Here is a 17600-nt window from a genome sequence, read left to right as displayed (position 1 = left end):
AGATTGAATCATCACTTTTCATATCTAGTTTCTGCATATTCTAGTAAAGGTTTTTATAGATATGTTGATTATTTCTTTAATAAAAATACTCGACAAGCCTTTTTATTTGGTCACGACTTTCAGCTTTAGGAGCATCTATGAAAGACTGATAGATAAATAAATAATCGATATATTGATTTATAGCATTAAATATGAAAAAATAGATTCTAGATCTTTCAAAGGGGATTTTTATGTTCTTTGTTGTTCTGAATATTGTATGCTGGTATCCAGGCACAGGGAAATGCTTTTTGTATCTACTTGTCGTGAGAAATCATATTTGACATATTACGTGAGAGTTAAATGGAAAATATACCGGTCAGTCTCCTGTAGACTCTCAGTATACATTATCTACCAAGAACTTAAATAGCGACGAAGACCACACTGCCTTTCCATATCAAACAAAAACAACTTAGAAACAATAGGGAAATATTTCTCTAAGACAGTGGAATTCAATTCAGTGGATATTTCGGCCCTATGTCTAAGGGTCGTCTTCAACAAAACACCAGAAGAATATATATATATATATATATATATATATATATATATATATATATATATATATATATATATATATATATATATATATATATATATATATATATATATATATATATATATATATATATATATATATATATATATATATATATATATATATATATATATATATATATATACATATATATATATATATATATATATATATATATATATATATACATATATATATATATATATATATATATATATATTATATATACATACATATATATATATATATATATATATATATATATATATATATATATATATATATATATATATATATATATATATATATATATATATATATATATATATATATATACAAGTTTCTGCTACGTTCAACTCTGTCATACATTCGTAAGCACTCTAGTGTCTTTTAAATTCAGGAGTGGCCCTCCACATTGTCATATTCACCACAATTCGCGCCCCTAAGTGCAAAATCGTTTTGGCTTGGGATAGCACCGGACACCATATACAAAACTTTCCTGAACCCTTTCAGCTTTTCAAGAGAGTTTCATTTCTGTTATTTATACCACAACTAGACTCTTTCTGAGAATTTTTTCTAGAGGACTTGGACTTCAGCTTAACTTTTTATCCAGGTGGAGCGTCCTTAAGAAGCACGCCCAAGTCAAACAGTTCGTGGTAACGAACTGTAGTAAGGAGCGACCCGGCTCAATAGTAAACGAAACTCTAAAAAACGGAATTTTGATGCTAAAATATACATCAAAAGAATCAGATTTTCATGCTGATTTTAAATATATAAGTTTCATCAAATTTAATCTTTGTCATCAAAAGTTACGAGCCTGAAAAAATTTGCCTTATTTTAGAAAATAGGGGAAAACACTCCTTAAAAGTCACAGAATCATAACGAAAATCTCACCATCGCATTCGGCGTATCAGAGAACCCTGTAGCATAATTTATAATAGATAACCCTGTAGCGTAATCAAGCTCCTATCTACAAAAATGTGGAATTTCGTATTTTTTGCCAGAAGACAAATCACGGGTGCGTGTTTATTTGTTTGTTTGTTTTGTTTTGTTTTTTTTTTTTCTTTTCTCCAGGGGTCATCGTATCGACCAAGTGGTCCTAGAATGTCGCAAGAGGGCTCATTCTAACGGAAATGAAAAGTTCTAGTGCCCTTTTAAAGTGACTGAAAAATTTGGAGGGCACCTAGGCCCCCTCCCACGCTCATTTATTCTCCAAAGTCAACAGATCAAAATTTTGAGATAGCCATTTTGTTCCACATAGTCAAAAACCATAATAACTATGTCTTTGGGAATGACTTACTCCCCCACAGTCCCTGGGGGAGGAGCTGCAAGTTACAAACTTCGACCAGTGTTTACATATAATAATGGTTATTGGGACTTGTACAGTCGTTTTCAGTGGATTTTTTTTTGGGTTTTGGGGGTGGGGTTGAGGGGAGGGGGCTATGTGAGAAGATCTTTCCTTGGAGAGATATGTCATGGGGGAACAGAAATTCAATGAAAAGGGCGCAGGATTTTCTAAAATTACTATAAAAAACAATGAAAAAATAAACATGGAAAAGTTTTTTTCAATTGAAAGTAAAGAGTAGCATTGAAACTTAAAACGAACAGAGATTATTACGCATATGAGGGGTTCTAAAAATACTTTAGTATAAAGAGCGAGGTATTTAGGAGGAGTACCTCGCTCTTTATGCTATAGTATTTTTAGTAATTTCAACTATTTATTCTACAGCCTTTCTGATTCAGGGGTCATTCTTAAAGATTTGGGACAGAACTTACGATTTAGTGTAAAGAACGAGGTATTAACGAGGGTACAAACCCCCTCATATACATAATAAAAATTTAAAAATATAAAAGTTTGTTACGTAAGTTAATTCTTAAGTTACTTGTATTTTTTACTAATAAAAAAATTCATTAAAAATTAAAATTTATAGTTGCCTTTTTATGTAACCGAAAAATTACATGGCAACTAGGCCTCCTTCCCCATCCCTTATTTCTCAAAATCGTCTGATCAAAACTAAGAGAAAGCCATTTAGCCAAAAAAGGAATTAATATGCAAATTTCATTTTAATAATTTATGTATGGAGAGCCAAAATCAAACATGCATTAATTCAAAAACATTCAGATATTACATAAAAAAAACTAGTTTTTTTAACTGAAAGTAAGGAGCGACATTAAAACTTAAAACGAACAGAAATTACTCCGTATATGAAATGGGTTGTCCCCTCCGCAATCCCTCGCTCTTTACGCTAAAGTTTGACTCTTTGCCACAATTCTGCTTTTTAAAACAATTAAAAGCTTTAGCGTAAAGAGCGAGGGATTGCGGAGAGGACAACCTCTTCATATACGGAGTAATTTCTGTTCGTTTTAAGTTTTAATGTCGCTCCTTACTTTCAGTTAAAAAAAACTATTTTTTTTATGTAATTTCTATAAGAGAATCTTCGTCTCTTAGTCACCCTGTACAGAGGAATAGGAACAGAGGAAAGGAACAAAAATTACTCCGTATATTAAAGGGGCTTTTACCTCCTCAACGCTCCGCTCTTTATGCTAAAGTTTTTTACTGTTTTAAAAAGTAAAGTTAACAGAAAGAGTCAAACTTTAGCGTAAAGAGCGGGGCGTTGAGGAGTTAAAAGCCCCTTTAATATACGGAGTAATTTCTGTTCGTTTTAATTTTTAATGTCGCTCCTTACTTTCATTTAAAAAAACTTGTTTTTTTTATTTACTTGAAAACAAAAACCATCATTTCTAGTGGCACAGCTTTGACCAGTTAAACTTTTTCTTTGATGATCAACAAGTTATTTGTCATTAACTGAAAATAACGGGGAAAGTTGTCAGAACAAGTTGGTCAACTACTTATTTGTTGACTTAAGCAGTCTGTAGGCGTTGATACGCTATGTGTATGGAAATTCGGTATATATCATTTCTTTGGGAAATATTGTCGGTCATCGAATGTTGGGAAATACGAAGCACATAACTAGAATTTGAAATCTTTTACTGGGATTTCTACTACGGTTTTGTAATTGCAGAGATTTTATCCATAAAAGGGTTTCTCGATCCATCACGAAAGTGATCGATTTAGAATGGAAAACTTCAGAGCAATTTCTTATTGAACTCAATGTACTCTGACTCAATGACTTGTGTGAAAAAAGTGCCTCTATCGAAAATAAATGTAGAATAGGCTTTTCTTTTTTGTTTATTTTGCACTTTTCTCTTACATTTTCTTTCTGTACATTTAAGCGGGCAGTAATAAATATATATATATATATATATATATATATATATGTATATAGATGATTTTTAAAATAAAGATAAATTTAAAAGTTGAGGAATCATCTTTTTCCAAAAATACTCCTAAATATTGTCAGTCCTTCTAGATCTTACTTTTGGAATTCGAGCACAAATGTGGAATTTTGCTATTTTTGCCAGAAGACAATTCGCGGATACGTGTTTTTTTTCCAGGGGTGATTGTATTGAAACAATAGTCGTAAAAGTTCGGGAGAGGGCGTATTTGAACAAAAATCGAAGATTTTAGTGCCCTTTTTAAGTGACAAAAAAGATTGGAAGACAACTGGCCCCTTCCCACGCCCATTTATTTCCCAATGCTATCTGATCAAGAGTTTGAGATAGCCATCTTGCTCACTGTAGTTGAAAGATCAAATAACTATGTAAAATACCCCCCTCCACAGTCCGTGGGGAGAGTACTGTAAGTTATGCCCCTTGTTTATGTATAGTATTTGTTATTGAGAAGTATACAGACAGTTTTCGGAAAGGAATCTCTTCCTTGGGGAGGGAGTATCTGGGGGGGAATTCCAGGAAAAATTTTACACAGGGGTATTTGTCAGAATTCCTATTCGAAATTCTTGTTGCATTATCTTTGTCAGTTCAATTTTGCACGTGGAGATCTTCTGAGCGTTTTGAGTTTTGGAAAAAAAAAATACGGAAGGGGGGATTTCCGGAAAGCTCGAAATACAAATTAGAGGTTAAAGTCTTTTTCAAATGAAAGTATGGTAAGGATAATTTTTCAGGCTGAATTGTTGGCAATAAATTTTACGAAGAGGGAAGACTTTCAGGGAGGATGGAACTGTCTGGAGGGAACTTAACGGAGGAATGTACTTTACGTTGGATAAAATTTTAACGGAGGAGTTTCCCGTGATGGGGGAGATATATTTCATGGAGGCTGAGCCAAGTTTACTTGCATAATTTAAAAAACGAACAGAAATTAAATATAAAAAATTTTAACCAAAAATAAGAGCAACATTACAACTAAAAAACAACAGAAAGTATTCCGCATATGAAGGGTTGCCCACTTTTCAATACCTAGCTCTTTACGCTAAAGATTGACTGTGTGTCCCAATTTTAAGAACGGCTACTGAAACACAGGGGCCTTTAGAATAAAAAAACTTTTTAAAAGTGCTAACAGCCTTAGCGTAAAGAGCAAGGTCTTGAGGAAGGAGTAACCCTTCATGTATGGAACAAATTCTGTTCATTTCGAGTTTTAACGTTGCTCCTTAATGTCAGTTAAAAAAAAACATGTTTTTTTTATGCTTAGTAAGTTGGTCTGCACACAGGATATCGATTTAGGAAGATCGAGTCACTTCTGGAGAGGGTCAGCTATGAAAAATACCTTGTTCATTTTACCAATTAAATAATGGTTAAATAATTTAACAGAAGGAATTTGAAAATTATATTTTGTACTTTAATATGTGGCTCAAATCTCCAACTTTTCCCCGTGAACATTGCTCACTAATAAATCCTTTTTTAAAATAACATAAAAAAAATGAGCTACTAAGGGCTGCTGAATAAGTTTCAAAATTTAAGATATCTCATTCTTGGAATGGGAAAAATTTTAGTTGTGGTTCCCTATTTTTAACATTGAGTGTCATGGAAATTCAATGGAATAGAGAAAAGTCCAAATTCTCAAAAATTCGAGCGACAGAGCTTAAACCGTATGATTCCCGTACAGCATACGCTTATCGAAAATTGTAAATGTGGGTAGCATATAGACAGAAATTTATATATAATTAAAACAAAACTGCACAAAGAACAGTCTGAAAGTGAAAATAATAAATAAAGACATGATAAGGACAATTCTAGAAAGAAACAAATAACTAAGCAAAGGCTACAACAATTTTGTGAAAAATCAAAGCAGTGACAAATCGGATTTTTCAACCCGCCACCCCCGGAACGTTTGGTAATATTTTTGGTTGTATAATAGGCAATAAAAAATTATATTTGAGCCATCCCTCCTCCAAAACGGCCTGAAACCTCCCTTGGACACAGTCTTGAGCACAAACCCTGCCTAGGATCCATGATGTGTAGCACCTAGCTCTGAGCTATGAACATTACTTCTCTGAATCTCACCTAATGAAGATCTGCATACCTTTTTACTTTGCTCAAAAGATCTAAGAAGTGTGAGAAGCAAAGTGAAAAGTAGCTTTACATTGTAGAATAAGGAACTCCGAATGAGTTAAAGCATTGCAAAAGATCTAAGAAGTGTGAGAAGCAAAGTGAACAGTAGCTTTAAATTGTAGAATAAAGAACTCCAAATGAGTTAAAGCATTGCAAAAGATCTAAGAAGTGTGAGAAGCAAAGTGAAAAGTAGCTTTACATTGTAGAATAAGGAACTCCGAATGAGTTAAAGAAGTGCAAAAGATCCAAGAAGTGTGAGAAGCAAAGGGAAAAGTAGTTTTACATTGTAGAATAAGGAACTCCTAATGAGTTAAAGCAGTGCAAAAGATCTAAGAAGTGTGAGAAGCAAAGTGAAAACTAGGTTTAAATTGTAGAATAAAGGACTCCGAATGAGTTAAAGTAGTGCAAAAGATCCAAGAAGTGTGAGAAGGAAAGTGAAAAGTAATTTTACATTGTAGAATAAGGAACTTCGAATGAGTTAAAGCATTGCAAAATATCTAAGAAGTAAGAGAAACAAAGTGAAAAGTAGCTTTACATTGTAGAATAAGGAACTCTGAATGAGTTAAAGAAGTGAAAAAGATCTAAGAAGTGTGAGAAGCAAAGGGAAAAGTAGCTTTACATTGTAGAATAAGGAACTCCTAATGAGTTAAAGCAGTGCAAAAGGTCTAAGGAGTGTGAGAAGCAAAGTGAAAACTAGGTTTACATTGTAGAATAAAGGACTCCGAATGAGTTAAAGTAGTGCAAAAGATCTAAGAAGTGTGAAAAGCAAAGTGAAAAGTAGCTTTACATTGTAGAATAAGGAACTCTGAATGAGTTGAAGAAGTGCAAAAGATCCAAGAAGTGTGAGAAGCAAAGGGAAAAGTAGTTTTACATTGTAGAATAAGGAACTTTAATAAGTTTTACATTGATGAGTTAAAGCAGTGCAAAACGAAATTCAGAAGAAAAGAAAACTCTAATTACAGCACAATAGAAGCCACTTATTTTAGAAATATCCAGCATGTTTCAGTAATAGGATACCATCTTCTTTTGGGTTCTTTTGTAAATTTAAATGCAAAAAAAGTGAAAACCCTGTGCTATCACCAAAAGTGGTTTTATTTCTGAAATCTGCGCTTATTTAAAACCTTTCAGTGGGAGCTTTAAAGGAATAAAGACTAATAGGAAAAACAATATCTCATCACAGATTCCGCTTCGTATCAATCTATTTTTTATATTAACGGTGATACCGTTTTGGGAAATAAGATCTTTTGTTGTTTCCCCTCATTTGGCTTGGTTCTAAGGGTACTGGCAACTTCCAGCTTATTGCTTCAGAACTATTCAAACTTAATGAACTGTAATTTATGGGGTTAAACAAAAAGTGGAACTTGGAAACATCCCTGGCATTAGAGTGTTGAGATTAATTCCCGAATGTTCTGAATCTTAAGTAAAATAGCACATAGTTTGTTAAAGGGCAGGTTATTCATAAGTATATAAGGAGGGAAATATTTTATAAAGGAAGATACTAAAAAAGATGAATTTCAAGCCTAAGGAGGGATCAAGAAAAATCTAGGCCCTCCAACACACCTCCTCTCCAATTGACGTCTCTAGTAAAGAATATACCAAACCATTTTGACTTAATGTTGTACATATTTGGATAAACGTTTAGCCCTTGGGGAGAAATCTGGAGATCTCTTCTCTGGGGAAGGGGGTGGGAGGATGACATTGTAGTTTTCAGTCGTGATTTTTAAAACTTTTCCGGATATGGATGTACTCAAGTGGGAAGTCCCTTGCCATATCCTCAATGCCTTCAATTCAAAGAAATGCAAGAGGGATCAAAATTTATTTTTCCCAAATATAAGGGGCAGGGGTAATATTTTTTCAAAAAAAACTGCCTAATAAAAGGTATTTTCAAAATATGAATGAATCTAGGGCAAAATAGCCTCCCTTTTGCATGGCAGTAAACTTCAATTCCTTCAGGAGGAGAAAAATCGAGTTTTATAATTTTTAATTTTTGATGAAAATGAAAATCTACCTGAAATTTCAATGTATTCTATTTAATTTTCAAACTGAAAATAAGCAATTCTGAATGGATATGATACAGCCCATTAAAATATATTTCAGACGTTGAAAAACGACATATAACTTTGAAGGCTCTCATAAACGCGACAAATAAATTTCGAGCACCTTCAAGTTGGCCCCTGGAGTCTTTCCACAATTGAATTCTAAGCTGATGAATCGCCACCCCAAGTGATTCGCCACCTTTTTTTATTCTTCTACCTTGGATTTCTAGTTATTTTTGTAAAAAAAAGGAATTTGTTTTTCGATGCTCCTTTAAAATTTATCTTCGGTTTATTTTTGTAGATATACGGTGCGCAAGATGTTCAATAAAATGAACAAGATATCCGCTGTAGACATTTCAACATTGAATTCAATAAAATATTCAATAAAATTCAATAAGAGTTCATTCAAAATTAAATATCTCATTAAAATATTCAATAAAAATTCAATAGAACTCAAATAAAATTCAATATATTCAATAAAAGTAAGAGTGCTGAATGCTAGAAATCAACGTTCAAAGAGGACTATACAATCTTTGAGACTAGGCTCTGAAGCTGATTGACTGCCGGTAAATAATGTATATTTTTATTTTTCGAAATAAACACAGTGGCCTATATAATTTTTTCTCAAAATATTTACATCTTATGGAATTCTTCAGGTTTTTCTTGAAAAGTATATTAGTGATAACTGAGTCTTTAGACTTAGTCTGTCGAACAGAAAAAAAAAGAAATTAACCAGTTTTTGCCTTTTCTCACCAAATTCTCTTGCGAATTCCCAGAAAATTATATAAGTAGAACCAATTAACCAAAATCAAAAATATTTTTAGCTCTAGGTGTGTGCATGATAATCAAAGAGCAAATTAGCATAGAGTCAATTAGTATTACAAATCCCCTAAAATTACCAAAACAGGAAAAGAACTACCAAATTTAGCGACAAATAACCGATTGTGTACGACTCTGGACTTAGTTAAATTTCCTTTTTATTGGTTTTTATTTGTTACTTCGATTTGACATTAATAAATATACAGAAAAAAGCCTTTGACAGTCTATAAATCAAATATATCAACTTTTTACTGTTTAATCTTCAAGTTCAAAACTTGTGATATACTATATTAAGCACAGTGTCACCAAAGCAGAGAATGTGACTCACAATTTTGGGTTAGTACGCTATGAAAACCCCAAAGCTATAAAATTTTTATTCCAAAATTTTACACTATTATTTTCACTAACTTTCATTTATTCTATAAATGTCAGTTTCATGACTTCCAAAAAACGGAAATGACCAAAACGGAAAAACGAAAAAAACGGAATTCCAAAAAATGGGAAAAATGGAAACGGTATAAACGGAAAATTAATGAAATACTTCGATGCTGTGTTGATTCTTATAGAATTCAGATTAAAAAACTTTCACATTATGCACATGACATTTAATAAATCACAACGCATAAAATATGATTTGAGAAGGCTTCAAAAATATTTGAGGAATTTGTTCCAAAAAGTGAAATGGAAGGGACTCTTCAGCTAAAACTCCTGCAAAAGATAATGAAAAGTGTCTTTCCAGTTGCTCCGATTCTTCCTAACTTTTTACTTATTTTTCACACAACTTGAAAAATCTTGTGTTTTATTATAAATTTAAACATCGTCTAAAAAATGTTAAAAATTGACGTTGCCTTAGCCCCCCTCCGCAATACTGAAACTGTTACGATTGTTTCTGTGATTTTGTATATCATACGATTTTTTATTTTTTTATTTTTTTTTACCTTTTTTTATCTATGCCCTTATCCCAAAAAAAAAATCTCAAGCTTTTCACATTCGTCTATTTTGTGTTTTTTTTTTTCTGTTTTTGCCGCCTTCCCTTGAACAAATTCCTGCGTTTCAGATGACTTTCTGAGGGAGGGATGGCAATATAAAGGGCAAATTTTGAGCATTTTGAGACAAAATTTTCCTTAGTTTTTCTGCAAAAGTCCTTCGGGCCAAACGTGGGAGGGGGATAAGCGTGCAGGCTAAAGTTCGCAGGAAACATAGAAAATCCTGATATAGTTTACCGTCAGGTTTTCACGCCTCCTTATGGGCCTGCTCCCCTAAAACTTATATTTTCATAAATTCAGTTCCAAATACCTATATTTTTTCATAAAGCCCACCCCTTTTTTGTTTTTTTGAATCAGCAAGTTCTACTGATCCATCAAAATTGAAACCAACAATGCACGTGCTTCTTGAATACTTCGACTAATGATAAACTCTTTCAGATTTGGGCTCAAAGGGAAGAATAGGAAACGGCTTAAATTAACGCTAATTATTAGCATTGCAGAACTAAAGTAAATCACACAACAGAAGACATGCCATTTTAACTTGAGGCAATCCAACCAGCCGCTGTTATAAGGTAATCTTAATTTAAGACATATAAAAAATTAAATTAAGTCACGCCTAATTCTAGGGTTAATTAGCTCCTAAATGCAGTTTAAAGCAAAAAGTAATAAAATAATTCTGCTCTTTCATTGCTTTTTATTAAAATTCTCTTATATATAATACCAACGAATCTACCACCAAATCTTTACCAAAATTAAATATAAAAAAAACAAAGTTTTTTCAACTGAAAGTAATGAGCAGTATTAAAACTTAAAACGAACAGCAATCATTATGCATAAGAGGGGGGATACCTCCTCCTCAACACCTTGCTCTTCACGCTAAAATGTTTTTGAATTTTTTAAAAAATTACTTATCAAACAGTTCGTGGTAACGAACTGTAGTAAGGAGCGACCCGGCTCAATAGTAACCAAAACTCTAAAAAATGGAATTTTGATGTCAATAGCTACATCAAAAGAATTCCATTTTAATGCTGATTTTAAATATATAAGTTTCATCAAATTTAGTCCTAAGTCCTACCAATCAAAAGTTACGAGCCTGAGAAAATTTGCATTATTTTAGGAAATAGGGGGAAACAACCCTTAAAAGTTATGGAATCTTAACGAAAATCACACCATTAGATTCAGCGTATCAGAGAACACTACTGTAGAAGTTTCAAGCTCCTATCTACAAAAATGTGGAATTTTGTATTATTATCAGAAGGCAGATCACGGATGCGTGTTGGTTTGTTTGTTTTTTGTTTTTTTTTCCAGGGTGATCATATCGACCCAGTTGTCCTAGAATGTTGCGAGAGGGTTAATTCTAACGGAAATGAAAAGTTCTAGTGGCCAAACTAGTGGCCTTATTAAGTGGCCAAAAAATTGGAGGGCACCTAGGCCCCCTCCCACGCTAATTATTTTTCCAAAGTCATTGGATCAAAATTCTGAGATAGTCATTTTATTCAGCGCAGTCGAAAAACCTTATAACTATGTCTTTGGAGACGGCTTACTCCTCCAGAGTCTCCATGGGAGGGGCTACAAGTACAAACTTTGACCAGGGCTTACATATAGTAATGGTTATTGGAAAGTGTATAGGCGTTTTCAGGAGGATTTCTTGGTTGGGGGAGGGGTTGAGAAGAGGGGGATATACTGGGGTGACTTTCCATCGAGAAATTTGTCATGGGGGAAGAAAATTCCCAGGAAGGGAGCGCAGGATTTACTAGCATTATTTAAAAAAAATGAAAAAATAAATATGAAAAAGTTTTTTCCAGCTGGAAGTAAGGAGCAGCACTAAAACTTAAAACGAACATAAATTATTACCCATATGAGGGGCTCACCTCCTCCTAGTACCTCGATCTTTACGCAAAAGTGTTTTTAGTAATTTCAACTATTTATTCTACGGCTTTTGTGATTCAGGGGTCATTCTTAATGAATTGGGACAAAATTTAAGCTTTAGTGTAAAGAGCGAGGTATTGACAAGAGGGCAAACCCCCTCATATATGTAATAAAAAAATAAGAATACAAATGTTCTTTACGTAAGCTAATTTATAAGTCACGTATATCTTTTAGTAATAAAAAGATTCGTAACAAATTAAAAGTTCTAGTTGCCTTTTTAATTAACCAAAAAATCGGAGGGCAGCTAGGCTTCCTCTCCCACTCTTTTTTTTCAAAATCATTCGATCAAAATTATGAGAAAGCCATTTAGCCAAAAAAAATAAATATGCAAATTTCGTTTTAATTATTCCTCTCCGGAGAGCCAACATAAAAATATGCATTGATTCAAAAACGTTCAGAAATTAAATAAAAAAAACAAGTTTTTTAACTGAAAGTAAGGAGCGACATTAAAACTTAAAACGAACAGAAATTACTTCTTATATGAAAGGGGCTGCTTCCTCATCAACGCCCCGCTCTTTTTATGCTAAAGGTTTTACTGTTTTAAAAAGAAGAGTTGAGAGAAAGAGTCAAACTTTCAAACAGTTCGTGGTAACGAACTGTAGTAAGGAGCGACCCGGCTCAATAGTAACCAAAACTCTAAAAAATGGAATTTTGATACCAATAGCTACATCAAAAGAATCGCATTTTAATGCTGGTTTTAAATATATAAGTTTCATCAAGTTTAGTCTTACCCATCAAAAGTTACGAGCCTGAGAAAATTTGCGTTATTTTAGAAAATAGGGGGAAACGCCCCCTAAAAGTCATAGAATCTTAACGAAAATCACACCATCAGATTCAGCGTATCAGAGAACCCTACTGTAGAAGTTTCGAGCTCCTATCTACAAAAATGTGGAATTTTGCATTTTTTGCCAGAAGGCAGATCACGGATGCGTGTTTATTTGTTTTTTTGTTGTTTTTTTTTCCCCAGGGGTGATCGTATCGACCCAGTTGTCCTAGAATGTTGCAAGAGGGCTCATTCTAACGGAAATGAAAAGTTCTAGTGCCCTTTTTAAGTGACCAAAAAAATTGGAGGGCACCTAGGCCCCCTCCCACGCTAATTATTTTCCCAAAGTCAACGGATCAAAATTCTGAGATAGCCATTTTATTCAGCGTAGTCGAAAAACCTTATAACTATGTCTTTGGGGACGACTTACTCCCCCACAGTCCCCGTGGGAGGGGCAACAAGTTACAAACTTTGACCTGTGCTTACATATAGTAATGGTTATTGGGAAGTATACAGGCGTTTTCAGGAGGATTTTTTTGGTTTGGGGGAGGGGTTGAGAAGAGGGGGATATGCTGGGGGAACTTTCCTTCGAGGATTTGTAATGGGAGAAGAAAATTTCCATGAAGGGAGAGCAGGATTTACTAGCATTATTAAAAAAAAAAACAATTAAAAAATAAAAGTGAAAAAGCTTTTTCAGCTGGAAGTAAGGAACAGCAATAAAACTTAAAACAAAGAGAAATTATTACCCATATGAGGGGATCACCTCCTTCTAATACCTCGCTCTTTACGCTAAAGTATTTTCGGTAATTTCAACTACTTATTCTACGGCTTTTGTGATTCAGGGGGTCATTCTTAATGAATTGGGATAAAATTTAAGCTTTAGTGTAAAGAGCGAGGTACTGACGATGGGGTGAATCCCCTCATATATGTAATAAAAACATGAGAATACAAAAGTTCTTTACGTAAGCTAATTTATAAGTTACGTAAATCTTTTACCAATAAAAAGATTCGTAAAAAATTAAAAGTTCTAGTTGCCTTTTTAATTAACCAAAAAATCGGGGGGCAACTAGGCTTCGTCCCCCGCTCTTTTTTTCTCAAAATCATTCGATCAAAATTATGAGAAAGCCATTGAGCCAAAAAAAAAATATGCAAATTTCGTTTTGATCATTCCTCTGCGGAGAGCCAAAATCAAAACATGCATTGATTCAAAAACGTTCAGAAATTAAATAAAAAAAACAAGTTTTTTCAACTGAAAGTAAGGAGTGACATCAAAACTTAAAACGCACAGAAATTACTTCGTATATGAAAGAGGCTGCTTCCTCATCAACGCCCCGCTCTTTACGCTAAAGTTTTTTACTGTTTTAGAAAGAAGAATTGAGAGAAAGAGTCAAACTTTAGCGTAAAGAGCGGGGCGTTGATGAGGAAGCAGCCTCTTTCATATACGAAGTAATTTCTGTGCGTTTTAAGTTTTAATGTCGCTCCTTACTTTCAGTTAAAAAAACTTGTTTTTTTTATTTAATAGCGTAAAGAGCGGGGCGTTGATGAGGAAGCAGCCCCTTTCATATACGAAGTAATTTCTGTTCGTTTTAAGTTTTAATGTCGCTCCTTACTTTCAGTTAAAAAAAACTTGTAGTTTATTTAATTGTTCTAATTTAAACGACCCTTGTGTTTCAGGAGTCATTTTTAAGAGTTAATACAAAATTTAAAATTTGGCGTAAAGAACCAGGTGTTGAGAATGGGCAGCCCTTTTCATATACGTAATAATTTCTGTTCATTTTAAGTTTTAGTATTGCTTCTTACTTTCAGTTGAAAAAGGGTTTTTATTTTAAATTTCTGGTCATTTTTTAAATAACGCGAGGAAATCTGGCTCCACCTCTCCGGAAAAACTCCCTTCCCATGAAAATATCTTCTGGACAATACAATCTTGGTGAAAATTTACCCCGGACAATTACCCTTAACACTTCCACGCATAAAATTGTGTCAGTAAAGAGAAAGCAAGACGTCTAAAGAAATTTCGTATAGGAATTCTGGCAAACTCTCCCAGTATACAATTTCTCCTGAAAAGTTAAGCTCCTGAAAAATTCTCTCTCCATGGAAAAGTCTCCCCATGCAAAGTTTCCCCAGCAAAAAATTCGTCCTTCCTTCCTCGCCCGAAAAATGTATGCCTAATTCCCAAAATACTAATACTATATAAATAATATACGTAAGCAATGAGCAAATTTTATAACTTAAACACCTTTCTCCAGAAGCTGGGGGGAGGGGGTCATGCTATCTCCAAAAACATAGTTATTAGGCCTTTCAACTATACTGAGCAAGATAGCAACCTCAGAATTATGATCGGACGACTTTGGGACAAAAGTAGAGTGAGAGGGGGCCTAGTTGCCCTCCAATATTTGATCACTTAAAAAGAGCACTAGAACGTTTAATTTACGTTAGAATGAGCCGTCTTCCGATGCTATAGTCCCACTGGATTGATAGATCATCTATGGAAAAAAAAACACATACATCCGTGATCTTTCTTCTAACAAAAAGTGCAAAATTAAACATTTTTACAGGTTGGAGTTAGAAACTTGAAACCTCTACAGTGGGTCCTCCTATACGCTGAATCTGATTTTGCAATTTTTATTAAGATTATATGAATTTTAGGGGGTCTTTCCCCTTTTTATGAAAATCAGGCAAATTTTCTCAGGCTCGAAACCTTTGATGGGTATAACTAAACCTAATATAACTTATATATCGAAAATCAGTAAAAAAAATCTATTTCTTTTAATATATCTATTAATATCAAAATTTTGTATTTTTGAGTTTCGGTTACTATTGAGCCGGGTCGCTCCTTACTTACGGTTCGCTACCACGAACTGTTTGATTATCAGCATCTCGTCTTCTTTTGTTTATATTTAAAATGTATTACCAGCTAGATATTAAGACAGAGGGGGGGGGGCATTTAAGTGTGGCAGTCACCTCACAGAGAGATTTTTTGGTAAAATAGAGAATCGACAGGATAAGAGAAGATAAGTTTAAAAATAAAAATTATATGCATAGTGGTAGTGAATTTCTTTTGTTTCTGTAGGTTTTTGCTCGTGTTTTCATTTATTATTCTCCTTTTTGTAACGGAACACCCTGTGCATGTTATCTCTTTCTTTATAGTCGAGTAAGTTACAATTCCCATCCTATGATGTAGACAATTTTTACGTTGACTTTTTAAGGCTTTACAGGATAGAAAGCAAACTTGGGAAAAGTCCCTTAAATAAGAATATGCTTAAGCATGCGTCTTAAGATTCATTTCTAGACGAAACTTCGTCTTTTTTTTCAGTGCTGAGGTAGTAATGCCCTTTCAGATTTCAGTTCTCACAAAATGTGTTTAACACGAACATTTCAAGAATAATATAGGATTTTAAGCTAAACAACTGTTTTATCGGTAAATACCAGTAAAAACCGGTAAATACCTGTAAAAACCGGTTAATGCCGGTAAATAGCGGTAGAATACCTTCGGTTTTTAAGGAAATTAGCTTTAAATTCAATAACGGTAGGCTGGAAAGATATTGCATAGAAGATAAGCGTACCAAGGGCATCAATTTAAAAACTTTTTTGCCCCCTGGATCCATCTTAGGTCAATTGCAACCTGAAAAACATGATTTTCCAAGTTTTTTTTTGTATTATGAAGTTTTTGGACAGTACCCCATTTTTGTCACTGTTGCCGTGTTGAAGGTTGAAAATAAATAAATAAAACCAATTGGTCAGATTTGACAAAGTTTTTCTTGCATAAAAATTCAAGCTTTTGCAATCTCGTGATTCCGTTACACTTTTAAAGAAAATCTTGTGACTTTTTAAGAAAGTCAGAACTAATCACAGTTACAGTCATAAGTAGTCCCCTCAACTTTTTGGTGAGTTTAAACGAGATGATCGACCATAGTCAGATGTAAATGCAACCGAAAAAAGAAGGGGAGATATCAGAGGAGTTGATACTCAGATGGTCAAATTAAAAATTCGTAAGACATTTTTTCATCTCAATTTAGGTTCCGAAAAGAGCTGAATTTCTCTTTGGGGCCGGATTAAGAAGGTAGCTATGAAAACCCCTTCATGTGGTCAATTATCGAATTGATGTTTTAGATCAGGTTATTTTCATAAAAATTTACCGGAAAGAATTGAAATACCAAGGACCTAAAAATAAAGAATTTTTTTCACCACTGATTTCCTCTTAAATCTATTCACACCTAAAACATCAAATTTCAAAAGTTTTTCTGGTATATATCAGTATACACTCGGGAGAATTAGCTTAGCCTGAGAGAAATAAACTACAGTACAGGTATAATTTAATTAAATATTTAATATATAGAGTTGGTATTTAGGTTAGGTTAGGTATTTAATATATTGCATTCTAGGCGGCATGCTTTCATTAATTCTCTGTTGTAGTTTCCATAATTTAGTTACTAAAGTGTTATATTTTCATCATATTTCAGCATGATTAACCTAACTTCACTTTTTGAGTGATGTCGGGATATTTAACAAGTATCTTATTTCGTGCCTGTTACGACCAAAAAATGATAACAGCACGTGAAGCTCTTATTAATTAAAAATAAAATTTTCAGTATTCCCCAGTTTTTTAAGATATACAGTTGTGTCAAATTCAACTTTACGAATTCAAACAATCACATACATTGACTGTTTTTGGTGCTTTCACTTTTGAATCAGCCAGAATTCTCATAGCAACGTCACTTGGCCATTTCGCCTTACAAAATTTATCGTTTTCTGTCCGATTCAACTTAACCTTATTCATTTTGCACAATATTATTATTTGCATTACCGTCAATGTTCAGTTCACAAGTTGGAAAAGAATCACTTTAACTGGACCGTTAATCAAACCTTATCGCCAATTTTTTTTTTCCTGAATTCAGATTTTTGAACATTTCATATTAGACATATGTCTTCTAATAAATCATAAACCTTATCATGAAGTTAGTGAAAAAGTGTTTACAGAAAGCAGCTGCTTTGAGGAGTAAATTTTTCTTTTTCTTCTTCCTTATCACTCTGTCAAAGAGAGCGAGGGTTCCATCGACTATTCAGGAAAATAGGAAAGGGAAATGAGGAAA

The 17600-nt window shown here is 33.4% G+C and overlaps 2 protein-coding genes across 4 annotated transcripts in view; one reads left to right on the top strand and one right to left on the bottom strand.

Moving 5' to 3' along the window:
• LOC136030947 (peptidyl-prolyl cis-trans isomerase G-like) overlaps positions 1 to 17600 on the top strand; it is a 155591-nt gene that overhangs the window by 41064 nt on the left and 96927 nt on the right. The window contains exon 3 of one of the 2 annotated variants that reach the window (XM_065710068.1): positions 10257 to 10390. The exons of the other annotated variant lie outside the window; for it this stretch is intronic. The gene's annotated coding sequence lies outside the window, so the exon portion shown is untranslated. The remainder of the gene's footprint in view (positions 1 to 10256; positions 10391 to 17600) is intronic. 2 annotated transcript variants of the gene reach the window in all.
• Positions 1 to 17600, bottom strand: part of LOC136030948 (CUGBP Elav-like family member 3-A) — a 240021-nt gene that overhangs the window by 210232 nt on the left and 12189 nt on the right. The window lies entirely within an intron of this gene.

Source organism: Artemia franciscana, chromosome 9 (assembly GCF_032884065.1).
Source record: "Artemia franciscana chromosome 9, ASM3288406v1, whole genome shotgun sequence".
Lineage (NCBI taxonomy): Eukaryota > Metazoa > Arthropoda > Branchiopoda > Anostraca > Artemiidae > Artemia > Artemia franciscana.
This window is presented reverse-complemented; position numbering and strand designations above follow the sequence as displayed.